At 42.1% G+C, this 17,386-nt stretch overlaps 1 protein-coding gene across 1 annotated transcript in view; it reads left to right on the top strand.

Annotated features, from left to right (window-relative positions):
* LOC119227825 (leucine-rich repeat and fibronectin type-III domain-containing protein 2) overlaps positions 1-17,386 on the top strand; it is an 84,260-nt gene that overhangs the window by 36,761 nt on the left and 30,113 nt on the right. Inside the window, exon 2 of the mRNA XM_037486942.2 lies at positions 12,889-13,022. The gene's annotated coding sequence lies outside the window, so the exon portion shown is untranslated. The remainder of the gene's footprint in view (positions 1-12,888; positions 13,023-17,386) is intronic.

Here is a 17,386-nt window from a genome sequence, read left to right as displayed (position 1 = left end):
AAAACTGTCAACCTGGATGATGAACAGACGGACATGTCCTTCATGAATGCAGTATGCAGGATCGCGTCGGACCCTTGGCCTAAGTGCTCATCGTGTGTGAGTCGTGCTCACCTGCCTCATTAGCGCGAATGAATTGCAGTCTGGCTTGTGATCAGGAGCGTTGTTTCTAGCGCTTTCGTCATTTTTGCCTGGGTAAGCAAAGGTGGCTTTAATAGCCCCTGGATTTTCACAACATGCTGCCACCAATAAATACTTGTATTTTTACAGCGACAGGCTGTAATAAGGTTCTTTTTCCTTGTAGAAATGCAGTATGGCCAGATGTCTCGGGTGACCAGCGGTGTTTGGATGAGGTAAGCATCCAACCCGTTAGCTGGGAGCAAGAACTTGTCACGAACAAACAAGAGCTTCAAAAGCTTCGGATGGCCCGTGATAATACAATATTACGCTCATATACTGATTCATTGCGTTAACTGTAGTTACACACATGGTTGGAAATGGAAATGAGATCAGAACCACCAGAGGACATATTGAAATAAGGAAACCCAAGAAGAATGCAGTTTGGGCTCCCATTAACTTCAATTCATGTCAGCGAGCAAAGCAGCTCTCCGTAACCCCGACATAACCAACCCAAACAACATTTGTTTCAAAAACCGGCGGGCCACAAGATATCTGATAACATTTGAAATGTATGCCATATGGTTGGTCAGGTTAAGTAGGTTGCCAATGAAGTAGAAATTGTATCAAATCATATTTAAATGATCTCTACGATAATATGCAAGATATCCAACAGTCATACTTTTAATCTGCAATTTCAGTCAGTTGAGCAATGTCAATTTTAATGTAATTCCCCTCAAAAAGCAAAGTGATTAGATGAACATGAGAAAACTCTCACAGTTATGCCGGCATAATTAGTCAAACTTTTTAGTAATTACCACCCAACACTTGTTTTGTCAGGCTCCTAAATTGTTCGCCGCTGACATTTCACATTTTAGAGAGCAGGGAAGTAATTTCACTGCAAAGTCCTGGTGGCTCCCCGATTAGGTTCAGTGTCACGGTTAATGCCCTTGCACAAAAGCTTTGTGTTGTCATGGAGAAGTGGTATTCAATCTCATTTCAATTCATGAATGCCCTTTACACATATTTCATTTATGATTTTTTTTTTAGTTTTAACAGAATGTCTTGCCATAAGGAAACACACAAAGCCACAAGGGGAGATGTGTGGAAGGGTACAAAAACAGAGCCAGTTATTAGATATTGTAAAACTGGTAGTGCGCTAGAGCTAACAGTATCTCTGACAAGCAAGTTTAACATGAGTCACAATACCCACACACACCACTCATGGATGCATTTCAGTTGGTGATCACTCAAGCCGTCATCCTATCAAAGAGTCTAACAGAATGTGAAATTGGGTCTGAAAAATCAGACAACTGGAAGTTAAACCTTTTTTTTCAACACATAGTCACGATGAAAAAGTAAGAAAAAGCCGCGCCGGCTTGCCTGCCTTAATTAAAAAGTATTGATTGAGAACAAGAGGGGGGCAAACCCTTGAGGACCCCCCCCCCCCCATTTCTGTTATGGAAAGAAAAAATGCATTCTGAAATTTTAAAAGAAATAAAAAAATTGGGAAATAAAATGTGAAGACAAAGTAATACCTAAAACACATTCTAAATAAAAAAGACATTACAGGGGAACCATTTTCAGCATCAAAGATTAAGATGAAAGCTCGTACTGGCTAATACACAAGCAACATTTACAGCACTGCTCACATGAAATCTAATTTTTGTACACAGGAAAACTCCACTTGGCCCCTTTAAATGTAGATTTGAATAACTGCTTTTCAGATCTCTTCTCTTTCAGCTTCCATTTCAATATTCAAATGCCAAATCTGATATTAGTCAAACTCAAGTTTACGCTTTGGCAATAATCTGCTTGTTGTGTCAGAAATTCATAAATTCCTCTTTACCTGAATTAAGCTCTTTATGGGTTCAGCAAGGAGAAGCGCAATTAATCCAAAGTGTGGGCGTACCCTGACATTTCATGCTGTCATTTTCAGCCAAATAGCTTCATGGGGATTTTATAATGAGAATAACATTCATTTGGTCTAATTACACTGCATGTAAAGATTGTGTTATCAGAAAGGGAGTCACAAACTGTTACAGCAATGATGCACAATAATTACCAACAGCTTAAGATCAGAAACTACAGGTGACAATCTGCAGAAGGGAGACTCCGTACTAATCTCAAGCAATGTCAGAGATCTCAGTGGAAGTGAAACGACTAACTCGTATTGGGTTGAAGACTAAATGCTGATGTGACGGGGCTTTAGGGGAAAATGTCAACAATGCCACCTGGGAACTAATACCCAAGACATGCAAACAAGTCAATGGATAAGGTAGAGACATGTTTCTTATCATTAATAAAAGGTTTTTATTAGAGAAAACAATAAAACCAAGGTAAGCACAAATCACTATATAAACGGGATTACGATTATAAAAACAGGCAAGTTGGTTTAACACAGAAACGCAACAACAACAGAAAGTAAACTAAAGAAAACATAAGATAAAACAGCAAAACAGCAGCAGGACTCTACAGGACAGGACCAAAATGGAATGAGGCCATGACGGCAGGCGCTCTTTAAGTGATCCCACTAATTGGCTGTTTGGTTGCGAAGGAGCCAACTTGAAGGCTGCCTTCCCAACCCCACCACACTCTACCCCCTAGTGTTTCGACCGTCGGCCCGACGATTGTATCCTAACACCATGGCCAGAAAATATCAGAAAGCCTAGACACAGGTAAATACGATACAGACATACTGGTCACATTGAATTTCAGTATTATACTGCACAAATTGGCATATGAACGGCTATAAGAACACAATGACTCAAAAAAGTGAAACAAAATGAAAAATAATAAGCAAACACATTCTTTGAGAAAAAAAAAACCACAAATCTCTTTTTGGAACGAGACTGATGACCAAGTCCACTAATGGACAAATGTGCTTGCCTCCATCTGATCAACTCATGACATATATTGTTCTGCCAGACAACAACACACACATCATGCAAATGTAGTGCAGTTTTTCATTTGCCGCATCACAGCACCGTATAGTCAGCCCCTCCACGTCTCTCTGGGGACCAGCTGCTTGTTGTCGTCAGCAGCTGGTTTCCAGCGGCCCCGCACAGTGTTGTCAGGAAACAAATCAGTATTTCATCAAAAGGGAAACAAGAGCCATTCAGTCATACCTTTCTGACTGACAGCATTGCGAAAATTACATTAAATATTTAATGCATGTTTAGAGAAGTTTAACAGATAGTGAAACACAGAGCAGCAGTGCCCCTCAACTGTTTTTCAAAGTTGTGCAGGTCCAACTCCTGTTTTCACTTCTTCTTTTGATAGTAGCATCGTAGCTTCTTGAACTCTTGTTCTCCCTTTATTAAAAAACACATTGACCAGTCTTTGTCTAGTCCCAGGTTGAAAGCCCACTGTTGGGCATTTGATTTCAAATAGATTTTTGGATATTTAATTGCTGCCTTTCAAAACAATATTTTATTGTTTTGAAAGGCTTCTAGAACCCCAAAACCTTCTCCTTAAACCACCTGTATAAAAACAATTTCCCATCTGCTACACAATTACACACCCGGTGTCTCAATGTGCGGCTGTGTTCTGTGGCCGGTCCCATCGCACCAGAGTTAATGGCCGAGAGAACAGGTGGACAGCTGGTACAGGACTTTAGAGCCTGAACAGGGCGTTCTGTGTTGTTAGACGTGGCTGATGGGATCGTCATGGGGTAAACCTGAATGCCTACTCTTCTTAAACTAAGAGATGCCAATTTGAGCAGCTGAGTTATTGAATCTTTTGACATACTGTATATGAGAACCGTAGATTATTAATTAAGGGGCAGTGCATAGAAAGGCTTAGTCTTATCTCTTAAGTCTCCAGGTTTATGGGACAATTTTAGACAGTATTCTAAATGTATTAATAGTTGAGTGCTGTACTTACATACGTCCATTCCAGGAGAAGTTGGCAAGCGGAGAATAGACGCTTGTGTTTGTTGGGGTTTAGGCCTGGCACACACAGAGCCCAGCAAAGACAACACAATTAGTAGGAATTACAATCAGAGATACGGCCACTACACCTAACATCCTAAAACCCCTCATTGTGTTTCCTGAATTATGTACCTTCTGTTCTGTGAGCAGTCTGATGTGCTCAGGAGTCTGCCTATGTATTTCTGTGTGTTGTGTGTCGGTAGAGAAAGCACAAAGGCTTCTCTGGTCTTGAGTTCACTTGCCATTTTAAGATCGCTGCACAATTTACATCTCGTTGTCACAAGGACTTAATGTGTCGGCCTAAAGAACCGCTTCAGGGCTATAACTTTGCCATATATCATTAACATATTTTTACCTCTACACTAATCCAAGGTTGTGACATGTAAAAGGTTATCAATGTAAAGCAAGGCACACAGACCAGCTCTAACCTGTGAGTGGTTACAAATCCCTTAACTTCATAGGCCTGGTCCTAAATATTAGCATCCCATGAGCAGCTGAAGTGAGTTTTAACAGCACCAGACCCATGATTTAAATGTTTTACTTTGACTAGATGTGGGAGAGGATTTTTTAAATCAGTATTTTCTATTCAGAGCTCACAAATTCAGAATGAAAATTGATTTTTCTATTATTCACCCCAAAATATATTCAAGTCTTTGAACTTTTATCGCAATTTGAAAACTCAGAAGCCAAGTTATTTAAATAGTTTAATTTCAAATATGCTAAACATTCTGAGAAAGGGAAATCTGATTACATGAATTCTGACGAATCAATAACATAACAATAACAATAAAAATTTAACAGAGCTTGATATAAATAAGCATATTTTGCCTAGGTCAAAATCAGCCTGAAAATGCCCCTGCACATAATATTGACAATGAATTGAGGTGAGTCATGTCTTATTTATTAAATTAGATAAATAAGAGATTTGGAAGAATTTCTGCTGACTCTTTTTTGCTCTCACTCAGGTAAACATCCTATAAACATCTTACACATCACCTCATTTCTTACAGCCATACTATTGTTGCTAAAGTTGAGGACAGCACCTCTAACACCCAAATCAAACCTCTGAATGCCTTTTTACGTTCCTTTCGAGCATGGTTTTGTGTTTAATAGGCCACGCCCAACATTGATGCCACGGTGCACTGAAGCCAGTACACCTCAACAGATGCAAAATTTCCCAGTTGGTATAAACACTTTCAACATGTTCAGCCGCCAGTAAAACAAAGAAAAAGCTGAAGTTGGGAATAGGTATGGGCAAGTCCTGTAAACCTCTGTAGTACCAATGAGGTGTTTCTTGGATCTCTTACAGGAAGCAGAGTCTGGTGGCTGGCTGTCAATCTTTTAGCAACCGACATCAGGCGTAGTAAGGATTAATTGCCGTGGCCGTTGAATGGCTTTAGAGTTACTGGGCCTTAGAAATAATCTTGATAATTTCTTAATCAGCTCTTCATGTGCAGAACGTCTGAATGTTGTGAACATTAAAAGTCAAGCTGTTCTTTTATGTAATAATTAATCAAATATTGTTTTTGACATGTGCTTATCACACACCTGCTCATGCAGTTTCCACCCAGTGTTCATCTGTTGGCGAAAACTAAGCTGAGTGTGTGCCATGAGTGGAACTGATAAGAAAAATGGGTTACAGTGTTTTTATCCATTGTCATTAAGGACCAACCCTTTTCCCTGGGAGAGTGGTGTCACTGCAGCAACGCCCCCCACGTATTGTCCTCCGCTGAGATCAATGTACTTGAGGGTCCTGGTTCAACGAAACAAAATCCTTGTTTTTGATGTTTTGACGAGGAATGATATTAAGGTAATTCACAGTCTTCTGCAGCATGCAAGTATTGCTTTGTGTATTTGGGAGAAGTTATTAAAATCAGTGAGCTTAGCGCAAGATAAACTGACGTGCATTTTTTGCAAACGTCTTTTTTTTAATGTAATGTATCGGACAGTACTTTTTACACCGGAGGGCTCAACAAAAATACTGTTTGCAGCTTCATCATATACCTTGAATGCAAATTAGACTATAAATACCCCTGACTCATCTCTTAGATGCATCACCATGTCTCTGGTGTTAAACAGTGTGCTGGTCACACAGCAGGTCTCTCACCGTGTCACGGCTCTTTGATATGTCCCACGTGTATGCTGCTGGGACAACCTTCATTTTCTTTTATGCAGTGTCTGGACTTCAGCCCTGTATAGCTACTGGCTATGGATTTTATTTTTGCAAGACGTGGTACAGATAAAGGAAAAAGTGGACATACGAAGACATACGAAGACATACATTACCAGAAAACATATTTAACACGAAAATCTGTAAGATTAGTTTGCTTTGAAATTTCCCCAAATGTGTAATCTTTGTGGTTTTTGCCCCGTCTACTTCACAATATTACTTGAACACAGATAAAGCCGTAAAGTTTGCTCTATTGAAATTTGAAATGTAGACACCAAGAAATGATAGATATTCACATTTGTCGGTCCAAAATCTTTTCAATTCACAGATTGATAGTATTGAATAGGTATACAACTGTAATAGGTACTATCAGATATCAAGTAGTTGACCTTGTGGCATCATCTGGCCTATCAGCAATTTACTGGTCTGGCGGGAGGCCTTTTGGTGAGACTGCTTTCAACTTTGAAAGCACCATGAAAACAATTCATTGAATGGTGATTTGAGCCTGTGTGCTCACTAATTCCTCTCAAAGCAGATTTCACACAGATGAATAATGAAGCAGAAGCCTACCAAACCCTTTTACAAGCTGTGGCTGTCGATGATGCTGCAGAACTAAAGATAGAGCCGGCAACAGGTCAGGTTTGCCTCCCCTGCACAAAGCCCAGCGTGGTGAAAAAACACAGTAGGTTTTCCAAAGAGGAGTCAGCCCATGTCGCAGAACGTTATATCTATACACAAAACGAGTCTCGGCTACCTATTCCACTCTGTTTGTAAATGTTCCAAACACAACTCCAAAAAGTTATCAAATCGGTTTTGCAGGTTAGTCCAGTAATTTGCACACTTGTACACTTTTTTTCATCAAGGTAGAAGCTAAAAACAAGGCACTGTATCGTTATCTACTATCCCACGATGCTGAATAGGGTGGTATCTCTCAGACAAACCCTGCCAAGGTCAAAGTAAAATGACCACCAAGCAGCCAAGGGTATAAATGGAATGCCCCTTACCTTACTTAACGCTTTGAAAAATATATAAATTGAATCTTTTTTTTGCATGGATATACGGCCAGCCATTGTAAGCGCCTCACAGAAAATGTCACTGCCTTCCACACAGGTTTTGGGGGGGGGGGGGTTCTAAGACAATTGGCACTTGCTTCACTTTACACTCAAATCATTTTGGCTTTTGAGTGGTTTTTGCGCCTGGTTTTATCCAACCCAATAGGATCAGACGATTAAAATAAGTGGTTGACACATGCGAATCAGCCTACCAGAGCAGGGATTAGGAAAGATTTTCACTCCTGCCACTTCTAGGCCGTGAGGTCTGCACAAAAGCCTCCTCTAGAGTAGAAACTTTCCATGATTACTGTCCACACACTGGGCTAGCATGTAGATGTGGTTTTTGCCAGGTATATATATGTTTTATAGGGCTGTTAGCAATTTTCATTCAGGCAACTATCAAATTCAAAGGGTTTTTTTGTATGTCTTATTGATTTATTTCTTCACCAGTAACATATGAACTTATTCCTACACATGCGAACATTAAGGAGTTGCTCAATATCTTGACAAAAAATTGTCCAGAAAAAGTAGTAGAGTTATTACACTTTTATTTCACCGGCCAAACCGTTGCCATGTTGAGAGCCGTTGAGAAGCAATAGAAATGCTCTCAATCTAGTACATAGCACTTTTGCATCAACAGAGAAGGATGAAGTCCTGCGTTCCTGCATCAATATATTTCTTATTCCTGGCATGAGGCAGCATCTCTCACAATGACTTTGCAAACAATGAGAAAAGCCACTAGTGTGATGTCCACACAGGCTGTTTACACATGTCGCAAAAGTATTAGGTGACTTTAGGGATCGCTGCTCCTTTTGAAGGTATCATTCATTAGCATTCAAAAAGAGACAACCCCAGTGTGACCACACAATGCTGGGATCAAAACATCGTCCAAAGCGGAGTAGGGAGGTGTGCATAGCCATCCTTCTGACCTTGAGTCTTTGAAGTGCCTCATTTGCAGCACAGGTTTCAGGTGCAAATCCCCCCGGATAGATAATGTCAGAGGTACACTGAGCAAGCTGTCATGTTATTATGACAGGTCTGTTTGCAGAGAGATTCGAAAGGACAATACTGCAACTCTTTGAAGACCCAGATCATGGTGTTAATGATGGCAGGAAATGTGTGTGTGTGTGTGTGGTGTGTTTAGGCTGTGCAAAGGCTTGTGAAAGACAAAGTCAATGAACACTCTTAGGATTTCCTCACCCTTTGCTGCCCAATGCAAGCGTACCTCTGACTAATAAGGCCCTTATGACTCTTCTTGTGATTTTTATTTCTACTGCGTTAAATATAGAGGCACTTCTGAAGATTTTCAAAGTCTAATTCAATTCATTAAACATGTTAATACTTCTTATCTTATTTTTTGGGGATTTTTATGGATTTTTATTATTGTTCAACCAATTCCAGCAGACAAGTGTAGAGATAGCATATTTAGAAATATAGTACTTTTAGAAATTCAGGTAGCCTATAGGTAAGTAGACCTTCTGTAAACTATGTTTTTTTAAGTAGACCAATACTTTCAAGTACATTCAGAACATTGGTTATTTTTTCAGACGTGGACTTAGTTACCCTGGTCCTTAAACCAGTCATCTGGTGCAGTGTGGGTTGGGTGTGGGTCCTTGTACGTCCACGCTAGCTGCTAATTGTGTTGCGTTGAGGTGATACTTGAGGCTCGATGTTCCTTGTTGCACAGCTTGCACACAACCACGCTCTTATCGACGCTTCCATCCGTGTGTTTATTATAATAAGATTTCCCATTCACGGGGCCACCCGACACGGTCTCGTCAGCTTCTTCGTTCATGTTCACTGTGGTTTGTTGTTGTCTGAAGTCATGAACGCTAGTTGGTGCTCCAGTATAATCGGTCCCCCCGAAACTCATCCAGTGAGAAACGTTCCGCGGTGCAAAAAATAAGTGTAAAAATGCGTAAAAAATGTTGAATGTGTTCTTTTTTGTGTAATTAATTAGTCTTAATTAACGCGCTAAAGTCCCGGCCCTAATTATATTCCATAGATGAATTGCCCTTAACGGTAAAATTGCCCTCCCTTTCAGCAAAAAATAATTTAACCCTCATTCATGCATAAAAATACAGAAATCTTCCTTTTGTTGTTTTGATTTTCTTTTCTTTGGAAAATGTTTTTGCAACAACATTCTATGTGAATAATTGGTTACTGAAGACTGATGATGAAAATTGTCATTTTTTTGTATCAGTCAAATTATGACGTCAAGCATGTTTACAAAAACATTTTTTCTTTATTGACTACTCCCTTCCTATTTTGAATGTTGTTGTACATGTTGTACTCATTTATGCAAGAAGTAAATACAATGTCATTCCAGAGTAACACAATTTCAGGCTTTGGTTTGGAATCAGATACATTATAAGATTTAGTTCTATCATCATCTGAAGCATCAGTGTGTGTGTATTGGCTCTGCATCATCACACAGCCACCTAATGAATGCATGAACATCTCGGTTTTTATCTGCAGTTTGCATTGTATTGGCACGGAGAACTGCTATTCACAGTGTCCCGGCTGATATTCCCATACAGACTCTGTTTTTTTGTGAACAGATCCCTGACTCGCTCCTGACTGGGTTGTTGGTGTGAGTCTTCTCATAATAAACTTACTGTAACCACACACCTAAATCATTTATTGGCTTTGATTGACCTCTAAAAGACTACATAAATGACAGTGTGCATTCCTGATGTATTACTCTTATGCAGCTTCCTTTGAACGTAGCGTTCAAAGAGCTTAAGCGTCCACGCAGCTTAATTAATGACCTATTAGGCCCCCGGTAACTTGCCTCTTATTTGAGGTATTTGACATTCATTAGCATGCAGACACAGCTTGTTCTACATAAAGAAACTGACAGCAACGACAGAAGCATTGTAGCATTTGGAGCGGGAAATGTAAGAGATGAAATTATGTTTCGTCAACACCAAGATACAGAATCCTTGATTTCCATGTTCGAGGTCTCCCTTCGCCAGGTGCAACGTTCCCCGTCACGCACTTAGTAAAATCCTTTCCCTGCTGTTTTGCTCCGTTACGTCAAACATAATATATAGTGGCAGCTACTTGACGACCTCCAGGACACGGAGTAGCAGTCACGTCTCAACTACAGGGCCGTGAAATTGAATGTCGGAATTCTGGTTGGACCTTTTGACAGCTTGAGCCCGTTTGCACTCAAACAATCGGAAGCCCACCATAAGGCCGAGTGGGCGCGCTGAGCTGCTGTAGGTGGCGGCTCTGCATGCAGGCATCCGGAATCTCGTTAAGCACATTGTGTTACCGGAATCAAAAGCAGAGGTGTTCTTGGCAAAGGACAACCGACACAGCCGAGGAAGTCGGGGGAATCTCCGTGGCTTAGTTACACCCCGCATTGCAGAGAGAGCTTGTCAATGGGATTTTGGAAGCACATTCTGCAGCTTGTCACATACAGAGGCAGAATTAACATGACAAGAAAACTGTAAGGGTTTGTAAGGGAGGACAACATGTTGTTTTAAGTGTATTCTAACAGAATACAACCTCAGGAAATGTCAAATATTGCGCCAGTTTTTGTCTTACACCTGTTACTCTTCACTCGTCAAATGCCATTGGTCGGCCAGTGGCTCTTTAAACTAGGGCGCTCTAGGTGGTCCTAATATCAGTTTTGTACTTGGCAAGGATGGCGTTTTGATATCCACTTGTTACATGAACATAGTCTCAAAATAAAAAGTATTGGCCATGGACCAGATTTGTTGAGGCTTAGCAAAGGATTTGTGTATGACTTAACCATGTGGGTTAAAGTAAGTCTGTTTAATATTTAGCCTTTCAGTCAGGAATAGAATACTTTTGAATGATTAGACCCATCTGTTTATTTCTCATATCCTGCCACACACCCCTCTCAATAATACTCACATATTGCTTTCATTGTTTGGGGCTGTCAATCATGATAACAGCTGTTCTGATTAGATGGCCTCTTATATGCAATAATAAGATGACATAATTGCATTATGTTTATTATATTACTGCACCCCACTGCAAACTCTATGCATATGCAGATCACTGTGTTTTCTTTTCATCCTTCATGTCGCTTACTGACCTGTAAGGAAATGCTTCTTTGTTATTCCAGAAACAATGTCCATTTACTATATAAACTACATACATTTATGCAAAACATTTTCATTTGAAATACCAAAGAAACCGTCCCAATGGAATTTTGGATTTAAAATATTTTCTATTTCCTTACCTATTGTGTCCCAGGTTTTACTTCATTTCCTGGAGCGAGTGTGTGTTTCCAACCTTTGAGATTGTCTGCCTCGCCCCTGATTGTTTCCTCCTGTGTCCAATCACAAGCACCTCCCCAGTGTGTTTGAGCCATGTGTGTGCCTCGTCTGGTTGACGGTTTGTCTGGTTTGCTTTGTCTGGCACTCGGAAACAGCAGATTCATTTCAGAATTGATACACTTTGATGGTTTGATGGGTTTTGACCTGAAATGTTAAAGATATCTCTGGATTCAGAGATCTCGGCTAGTGGTTTCCTCTGTTGTCTTCAGTGTTAGCTTTTAGCTTTCAAGAATTGTTCAACTTTTGCTCTGCCGAGAGCACAATTTGTGGACTAATTGGATAGGATGTTTTAGAACTTCTGTAATACTTGTTTGAGTTGTGTTTGGATCATTGTCAAACGGATTGATGCGGATTGTAGCCGAGACGCCAACGCTTTAAAAGGGGGTGAAGCATTTATATATTTGTTAGTGATCAGTACACAATGTATCTGTTGAAAGTTGGATTTAGCTGAGTTTGGAGGTCTTTAGTGCACCCCTCGAATGGAACTGAAAAGTTAAGAAAAAAATAAGATTTCTGAAGGAAGCTGCGTCAACATATTAAAAAGTCTCTGACTTCTTTTGGGAAACCACCAACTTGTAAATGTGTTGCTTTGTTATGCACTGTCAACATTCCTACACACACCTACAATCATATACCAAGCATGCAACACTATTGATACAACTGATGTTGACACCTCATCGTATCTTCTGTTCTGTTCTTTTTTGTCTCTTCTTTCTCTGTTGACATTTCTTTCTTACGGCTCTGTAGATATACTTATAACCATCTGATAATAGCCCAGAGAGAAGCATATACACCTTTTGAATGTTATAATAGCCAGTATCATTTTACTTCATCATCCAGGCACATTGGTGGATCTAAATGTAATAAAAATGGGCTGGCCCCCTTTGTTCCGCTAGTCCACCCCTGTTTATGTACACAGTGAAATCAAAGACTCAGAGGGGTATAATCATCAAAGCAACAGCTACCTCCCCCTGCTTTTCCTTTTCCCTCAACTAAAATGCATTCTAAATGATTGATGTTTTAATTCAACGTTGGTCAAAGTCAGGCGTGTGTTCCCAGCAACGGATAATTAAAGACCAAATCCTGATGGGCCCTTTTTGTAATTTAAATGTCCTGTTGTTCTCTCTACAATGCTGTAAAACCCTGAGTTGAGTTGGAATGTTGCAGTGTTTCCTATTGGGATTATTAAAGTAATCCTTTGTTTTCTTTTCCCATAACTTCATAACATAACTAATGTGATTGAGAATTCAACAGGCATCACTTCCTTTTACAAACTTGTCTCATTACGCCTCATTTTCTTTCAGGTGACCTGAGTGATCCGACTGAGACAAATGTAACTGACTATCAAGACAAGGCATTGATTTGGACCCCACCATCTTGACATGACTCGCTTTGTGTTATGTTGGATACCTGACCAGGCCAAACTGATCTGATCACTGTGAGTACCGGTACACAATGTGATCCTGTTCTCCAATGTATTTCTTTCGTGAACTAAACATGTTGAATTCACACCACATCTAAGCATTTTAAAAGAACATTTGTGGTTGAGCGCCACATTACATTTTAGCTATTTGATGGTTGCACTCGTCGCGCAGTGTCTTTACATCCACTTAACTGAGTTACAGTCAGCATTGAGCTCAATCCCATTGACATGAAACATCACCGATGTAATGTATTTTTAAGTATTCTCCTCTGGGAGCGAGTAACTGGTGGTGGTGGTGGTGAAGAGTTGATCTGAGATCTGAATGATGATCTGTGGGCACTAATGAAATTGAGAACGTAGGCGAGGGGGGTGGAGCAACAACTAGACGTGAAAGTCTGGGTCAGTGCCTCTTCAAAAAGGGGGGACCCAACCGGCACCACTATGGGCTTTAAACTTAGGGGAAACTTAGATTTTTCCGTCATTGCTTTTTATCCCCTTAAGACAAAACATGGCTCACTTTCTTTAAAAAAAATGTGACATTCTTCACTAAATTGTGCTAAACCCATTCTCTCACATATCTTACCTCATCATTTGAACCGCCACAATTTATTTATTTATTTATTTTCAACACTTCTACAGGTACAAACACAGTAAAACCCTGAATGTTGTGACTGATTTAGATTAGATTTGATTAGAGTCTTAATCTCCCCAAATTATCCTCTTCTGATCATTCTCCCTTTCACTTGGAAAACTGTCATCATTTACGGCTGTTATTGCTTATTGTCGCCCATTATCTCAGGGACAAAGTTGCCATGACATTAACTTAATCCGCTCTGCTTTCAAATTTGGTTTTACGGGTAGAAAAACTGATGAAGAGGTCCGGTAAGGGAGCCAGGGAGGTGCCATACACCAGGCAAAAATTATAAAAACAAACTACGGTGATCAAAGTACTATATGCCTGGCATTTTACCCTCCAAAAAAATGCTTGCCAGAATATTAGGTACACAAAAGGCAAACACTTACTGTAATATTATGAAATCTAGGGCCAGGAAACTAGACCTCCTCTCTCATCATCCTGTGAGATAAAACGCTGCCGTAAGACTTCACCCAGATTCCTTTTAAAGGTGAACTGGATGCAAACTATATCAATATTGGACATATATCAGTAATCAGTATATACTGTCTGTGTGTGCGCTAGTATGCTCATTCACTGACAAGGAGATGTCATCTGTAAAATTCATGAATTCTCTCTTTCCAGGAGTATAATTATGTTTTTTCAACCACAGACAAGGCTTAGTTAATTACATCTACACACAAAAGCTAAAATATCTGAATGAGGTAAGAGAAAGCAAGATGGAAAGTTGAACAAAATATGGCTGCAAAGTAAAGCCATATTTCAAGTCACTCACACACTAAAAAAAGAGTTAAGAATATTTAAAAGAGTGTCAGAATAATATGAATAAATAATATTATTAATAATACCAATAATAAAATGCAATATTTTAAGTACTGTTAACTCAACATTATTTTTTAGACCTACTAATATACTTAAGTTTGACAAACTTAGGAGACTTGAGAAGTTATTTATCCCTTATCCATTAGTTGAGTATACTCAAAAAGCTTTGCAGCTGGTTGCTTAACTATTTTAAGTTTTTTAGTGTACCAGTCCAAAATGGATGGTTCACACAATGCAGTTTTTATCCAAAGATTTTTGGAGCCTGACCCATACTTTGGACTGGAAATTTAGACATTTCATACCATGGCTGTATTTGTTAGGGTGTGTAGTCGGTGGACCCAAAAGCATGCACACAACAGCACTATGTCCAGCCAATACTTTTATTTTGCGCAGTGCAAAGGAGGGGAACAAAAACAAAACGATCGCAGAAGGCAGATCTTTCAAAAGGTAAAACAAAGTGCGCCTCGGGCTCAACAGGGGTCGGGAGGGCAACTCCACCGACTTCTTGTAGTCCGACAGGGGGCAGGGTTCTGGTGTGGAAGCCCGAGGTCCGACACCACAATCAAAAGGCTCGTACCGCTGTGTACTCCGTGGTACTATGTGGCTCTGCAGGACCCCCAAAAACAAAAACATGCAAACCAGTGAACAAACTCCGAGAGATATGTGGACGCACCTGAGACCAGCCTGGGAACTGGGACGAACTGACGACGGGCCTGGGAACGCTGAAGGCCTTATATACCCGCCACAGGTGATCACTGCAATGAGCCACAGCTGAGCTCTCGAGAGGGGCGGGGCTGAAGGTGGGGCACAGAGGTGGAAACTATATGGAAAAAAAACAGACAGGGCAAAAAACAACAGATATGCAGAACGGGTTCCTAACAGTACCCCCCCCCCCCCTCAACGGGAGCCTCTTGGCGAACCGCTTAGACGATCTGGGTTCCGACGTCGGAAATCTGTAATGAGCTCCGGGTCCATGATCCGGGAACGGGGCACCCAACATCGCTCCTCTGGTCCGTAACCCACCCAGTCCACCAAGTACTGATGCCCCCTGCCCCGACGGCGCACATCCAGGAGTCTATTAACAGTGTAGACGGGCCCCCCCTCAATGAGACGGGGGGGTGGAGGGGGTTCTGGAGGGGGGTTCAGAGGGCTGGAGACCACTGGCTTAAGGAGAGAGACATGGAATACTGGGTGAATCCTCATGGAGCGTGGCAACTGTAATTTGACAGAGACTGAGTTGATGATTGAGATGATGGGGAAGGGACCGATATATCTGGCGGAGCTTTCTAGACTCAGTGCGCAGGGGGATGTCCTTGGACGAGAGCCACACAGACTGGCCGATCCGGTAGGTGGGGGCGGGTGAATGCTTTCTGTCCGCCACCCTCCTGCTCTGCTCTGCTCTGCTGTGCGAAGCAACCTTCCAGACTCTCCTACAACGACGGGTATTGCTCAGGACTGATGTAACAGCAACCTCAAATTCCTGGCTGTGGAACAGGGGGGGCTGATATCCCAAGGAGGCCTCAAATGGGGACAGCCCAGTGACCGTTGACGTGTAGGAATTGTGGGCGTACTCAATCCATGGGAGGTGACGGCTCCATGAGCAGGGATCGGTAGTGGTCGCACACCTGAGGAAGACCTCAAGCTCCTGGTTCAGCCTCTCTGTCTGACCATTAGTCTGTGGGTGGAATCCCGAGGAAAAGCTGGCCGTGGCTCAGAGGGTGTGACAGAATGCCTTCCAAAGCTGGGAGGAGAACTGCGGGCCATGGTCCGAAACTATGTCTGCAGGGATACCATGAAGCCGAAAGACATGCTGAACCAGCAAATCGGCGGTCTCACGAGCTGATGGGAGCTTGGGCAAGGGAACGAAATGAGCCGCCTTTGAAAAACGGTCCACCACCGTCAGAATGACAGTGTGGCCGTCAGATGGAGGAAAACCACTTACAAAGTCCACTGCGATGTGTGACCGTGGACGTTGGGGTACCGGGAGTGGTCGCAGCAAACCCATCGGGGTGCCGTGTGATGCCTTGTTGCGGGCACATGTAGTGCAGGCCAGCACATACAAACGAGCGTCCTCCTCAAGGGATGACCACCAGAAACTGCGGCGAAGCCAATGTATGGTTCGTCGGATACCAGGATGACCAGAGAGGCGGGACTCATTGGCCCACCTTAGGACCTTGGAACGGACGGACACCGGAACAAACAGGCGATTCTACGGGCCCCCCCCCGGGGTCAGGTTGGGTGTTCTGGGCCTCACGTACCACCCTCTCGATCTCCCAGGTAACCGCTCCAAGCACGCACGAGGCAGGAAAGATGGTGTCCAGAGTTGAGTCACCCTCCTCGGGGCCAAACTGACGGGAGAGGGCGTCCGGCTTTGTGTTCTTGTGTCCCGGCCGATAGGTGATCGTAAAATTAAAACGTGCAAAAAATAAAGCCCAGCGGGCCTGGCGTGAGTTGAGACGTCGGGCCGTATGAATATATTCCAAATTGCGGTGGTCGGTCCAGACAACAAAGGGGTGTGTCGCTCCCTCCAACCAGTGCCTCCACTCTTCTAAGGCTAACTTGACTGCCAACAGTTCTCTGTTGCCCACGTCGTAGTTCCTGTCTGCCGGGAAAGTCTGAGAGAGAAGAAAGCACAAGGGTGGAGTTTAGAGTCGGCAGCTGACCGTTGGGATAGTACGGCTCCGACGCCGGTGTCTGAGGCGTCCACTTCGACAACAAACTGGCGGGTCTCGTCTGGGTGGACCAGGATTAGGGCCGTGGTGAAGCGGCCCTTGAGGGCGCAAATTAGCCTCCCTGCTCATTAGCTGTGTTCCTTCAGCTTTTACTTAACCCTTCTCTGTCAAAGTTCAAAATTCTTCCCACAAGGTATGTAAATATTAATGAGACAGGAGCCCATGGTACAGAAGTGAGAACACATTCTTAG

Source organism: Pungitius pungitius, chromosome 14, assembly GCF_949316345.1.
Source record: "Pungitius pungitius chromosome 14, fPunPun2.1, whole genome shotgun sequence".
Taxonomy (NCBI): domain Eukaryota; kingdom Metazoa; phylum Chordata; class Actinopteri; order Perciformes; family Gasterosteidae; genus Pungitius; species Pungitius pungitius.
Note: the sequence above shows the minus strand (reverse complement) of the source record. Positions and strands in the feature narration are given on the sequence as shown.